Below are 4,723 nucleotides of genomic sequence, written 5' to 3' on the forward strand. Positions count from 1 at the left end.
GCAGCACTAGCAGCATTTCCAGCCTTGAGATGTTCATTGTAGCATCGGGCCATTAGAAGCCAGAATTAGAAAAGATCCATAAATCGATGGAGTTATCAAAGAGTAGAGCGGAGGAGAGGAGCCAACTGCAAGCCTTCCTCCAGTGTTGAGGAGGAGGAGAGGAAGAGGAGTTGAAGGGGAAGAACTACCATATCATAATGGCGTGTCAGTATTTACCATTGTATTTAATAGTCTGTTTCTCTTCCTACAAAGTTCTTCACACATTTTTCTGGATTGACATTGTTCAGAATATTTTTCACTTATAACTGATAGTTACAAGCCCCAGTTACCATAGTAACAACCTTGCCGATTTGTGTGTGTGCGTGTGTGTGTGTGTGTGTGTGTGTGTGTATTCTCATAAGCTCACTACCTCTCTATCTTGTTGTGAAAATCGTTTAATATCTCCTGCTGAATGATAAACACACACATGCACGCAGGATCTTGATGGATTGACCTTGTTGAGGTTTGTTTCGGTTCCTTATACAGTTTTGCTTTTTGGTGAAAACTCAAGAGGTAGAAAGGGAGTGGAAAGGAAGGCAGAATGACTACAAACATCTGCCAGCTATTGTCTGTCAAACATGATATTGGCGAAAAGTGCATGGCCACAGAATTCACGTGTTTCACTCAGAATCATGACATTGTCATCAGTGGTATGCTTCCAAACTTGGTAACACTTTGAGGAAAGGAACTTTTCCATTCCAACATGACAGTGATCCAGCCCAGAAAGCATATAGCCATGGTTTGGTGAGTTTGTTGAGGAAAAACTTGACTGGCTGACAGAGACCAATGAACCTCGACCCCACCCAGCACATTTGATGAGCCTGAGTCAAGATTGTGAGCCAGGTCAACTCGTCTACAGAATAAATGGGCACAAATTTGCATTTTTGAAACACTTGGAAGGCTTCAGAGAAGAGTGGAAGCCGTTACAGCTGTGAACTGATTTTATATGTTTGCTTACAATGTCAATAGTCGATTCATTTCACCCCTATAGGCCACGTTCACAGCACAGTGTTTCAAAAATCCTTTTCGCTCCAGATAAGTTTCTTCTTTGACAGGCAACGTTTTGAAAACGATGACCATTTACATGAAAATGGCAGGAACAAGAAAATATCCCTGTTACTTTACTGATTACTTATTTTCAAAAGTAATTTCTTTACTTTTCAAAAACATAATGCACAACTTGAACACTCTTTTAACCAATAGCCCTTTCAGCCTGATTCTATTCTTTGCGTATTCCATCATAAAAATTCATGATCTAAAATTGAATAAAATAAAAGTGTCCTCATTAATTTTTTTTTACGTTTCAATCTTTTAACTTTATCCACATTGCATCCACCATATTTTAAAGGGGCTGTATCATGCTTTTTTAGCTAGTCCAAACCCTAGAAATGGCATTAACATGGTAATAGTTTATTTTTGGAACTAAGTTAGTCATTTTGTGTGAAATAAAAGATTTTCTGGGGCTAATTCTGAAACCCGGAAGAGAAAACGCTCTGTTTCACTGAAAATCCCGCCTCTCCCCCTGTGGACTTTGACTGACAGCGTACTTCAACCAATCAGCGCTTCAAAACAAATACGCTGGCTAGCTTTAGCGCTTTAGCTCAAGCTTCTCTACACACAAAGACACGCGAAAACGTCTATTCCTGTGAGAAACTAAGCGCAGACTCTTGCTCCTGCTTGATTTTTGCTTTCAGACGATGGTTAAAGTTTATCTCCGTAATCGGAGATACAAAAAGCGGCAATGCTGATTGCCGAGGGCCTGCGGGGCGGAGGGGGGCTCAGGGGAGCCATCTTCTCCGTGCAACGTCAACGTGGGAAACAGAGCGTTTTCACGGGTGCGGGAGGGGCTGCCTCTCTGAGCAGAACAAAAACGAGGAAAGCTCAAACATGCTGGCACGGAGGAAAGAAAGCACTTTTGGGGTGTTTTTGGTGAGCACATAGCCATATAACAAGGTTAAAACATACAAAAAGTGAATTTTGCATGATACAGCCCCTTTAACAATTCTTCTTTTACTAACTGAGCACAAAGAAATTGAGTATGATCCAAAAATCCCTCTGCTTTATCTCGAGATAAGAATCTGCTTATCACAGGTTCCATGGTGTAGGGGTCATCACGTCTGCTTTACACGCAGAAACTCCTGGGTTCAATTCCCAGTGGAGCCACTGTCGTGTTGATCAGCGGCACTGTGTAACCATATCTTTACTTAACCTGCTGTATCACAGGTGGGTGTTTAATGAGCATGTATCTTCCAGGTTAAATACATCCAAGTGTTGTACTTGACCAATTTCCTAACCTGGCAAAAGCCATATTCACATGTGCAGGAACGAATTGCTTCACATGTCAATCTGGGATTTCACTCAGCAAATCCGTTCGGGGAAGGAGGGACTTGCTGTAGAACTCTTTGTGTTCATTGGATGGAAGGACACAGTGCGCCCGCCTAACCATGTTTAGTTTCAGCCAATCACTGCAAAGAAAAAAACCTCTTGCTGATCGTTTTTCGAAGACGCAGTAGAGGATTCATCCAAACAGATTTAATCGCTGTCAGGATATCCATTGTTTTCGCTAGCCATGCTAATATTATTAGCAATCTGTCGCTTCCTGCTTCCATCAAAGCTTCATGTCCCGCCCTAAACGACGTGTGATTGGTCCGACTGAAAAAAGTCTGAGCCCGAGCGCATTAGCGCGAGCGGTACAAGATGGATTCTCAAGGTGTGTGTGAACAAATGCCACGAGAATTCAGCTTGCCGGCAAGGTTACCAATTTCCACCTTGTAGTGATCTCAGAGAATATCATCATACATGTATTTCTCTTCTTTTTTTCCATCAAGTCCTCCCTAAAGGATCAAGGTCGCAGTGTATTGAGTTGCGCTGCCTTCAATGGGTGAAGAAGGGCAGTATCACGCCATGGTGGTGGTGGAGGGATGTGGTGGGGTAACTATTGTTAAAATATCACATCCACCGTCACCACACAGATTAGGAAGTGCTTTCATGAAGCATTCAAGACAGATACAGACTGCAGGTTCAAACCTTTGACATTTCAATGTGCAGCATTAGAGAACGGACACACAACAGAATCTGCCTCACCCAGCTCCACACGGTGGAGTTCCTCTTTAAATCAGCCGTCACGTCCGTGTTGTGAGCTGTTTCCCCGTGACGCTCACACACGTGCCTTCCCCCGTTCACTCGTGAAGCCGTCACGCCGAACAGTTTGGCAGGGAGCGTTGTTTAAAAAGACTCCGAGGTGAAGACCGTTGAGCTCCGTGTTCGAAGCGCATCTGTGAGTCTAATGGAGCCTGAAGATCCCGCCGCCATCCGAGAGAGGCTGTAATCAGGCAGGCTTTTAACGCATGGCCTGCTCTCCACCAGCCTTCCCCATCATGACAAGCACACAGAAACGCAAAGCCCCACAACAGACACACACACACACACACACACAGAAACACGCCAGCCTGAATTGAAGTTGAGAGGAAAATGTAGCCGGGGAAGATATTTGGGTGAGATTTTGAAGATTAAATGGTGCTTTAGGGGCTGTTAGAGGCATAAAATAAAACTCCATCTGGAGAACAAAAGCGTAGCTGACTCTCTCCGACTTCAAGCAGAAAGGGGAAACGCGTCCGTTCCAAATAGACGTGAAGTTCTGCAAACACAACGCAGCCTGCAGATGGAAGAATGTTAACATTGTATGTGCTTTCAACTGAAAACCTTGACTCTCCACATTTCTGAAAAAAAAACAACATGTTGCCAATTCTGTTTAAAAGTTATAAACACCGACCTTCACTGGGAAAACAACAACAACAGTGCAGTTTGTTGTTTGGTGTCTGTATAGATTATTCAGTGTCCAGACAATAAACCTTTCTCAATAGACTCCATACTCCATTCAGCTGCCTACCTTCCACTTTAAATGTTCCAGCTTTGTTGGCTCATTCACAAAGTACTGATTCCATCTTTTCTGGTGTCATATTGTTTCATGTAATGTCTTATAAGCAGTATTAGAAACGTGTGTACGCATAACAGTTCTGGATGGCCTGTGTGTCTTTTATGTGAAATTGTAGGAATCATGCAAATGATCAAAATAAAGTTTGGGTTGAGGTCAAAGTCTCTCAAGAAAACTGATAAATTCGAGCGAGAGAAAATAGGAATAGGAATATGTTTTCCTACCGTCTTTTGTATCATAACTTTAATTATTCAAGGACACTCAGCTCCAATTTTTTTAAATCGATAACAAATTGAACTTTCCATCAAGCTGTTTCTGCTATTTAAACCCAGACTTTCAGCAGCACGTATTGTTGCCTATAATGAGAGACATTTCCTGATTCTGTGACACTATCAACCCAAAAGTGTCAAAGGGAGACAGAGACGAAGTGACAAATGGGCACAAGAAGAAGGAGAGATGGAAATCTCTGAGTCTTATATAAAGATGCTCATAGTAGACACATTGCTTGCAAGTTGCTCTGCCTGTGGGCTGCAGGCTGAGCAGCCAAACCGCTTCAGCACCGGAGAGGAGGCACGGACGCCATCGACAGCTTCCCACACACACACAGAGCGAGAGAGAGAGCGAGAGAGAGAGAGAGCGAGAGAGAGACTCTAATATATACCCAAAATGAAGTCTCCCTCGCTATTTTATTTAAGACCAGAGACAGGAGGACCCCTCAGTCCTCCAACTGATTTCAGCTCTGTGCTTCTT

General features: G+C 43.2%; 1 non-coding gene across 1 annotated transcript; it reads left to right on the forward strand.

Annotated features, from left to right (window-relative positions):
• The first annotated feature begins 2,129 nt into the window (after positions 1–2,129).
• On the forward strand, positions 2,130–2,202 carry trnav-uac (transfer RNA valine (anticodon UAC)). Its single transcript has one exon. It is a non-coding gene; the product is annotated as a tRNA-Val (tRNA).
• Positions 2,203–4,723: the final 2,521 nt, after the last annotated feature.

This window comes from Salarias fasciatus, chromosome 1, assembly GCF_902148845.1.
Source record: "Salarias fasciatus chromosome 1, fSalaFa1.1, whole genome shotgun sequence".
In the NCBI taxonomy this organism is placed as follows: domain Eukaryota; kingdom Metazoa; phylum Chordata; class Actinopteri; order Blenniiformes; family Blenniidae; genus Salarias; species Salarias fasciatus.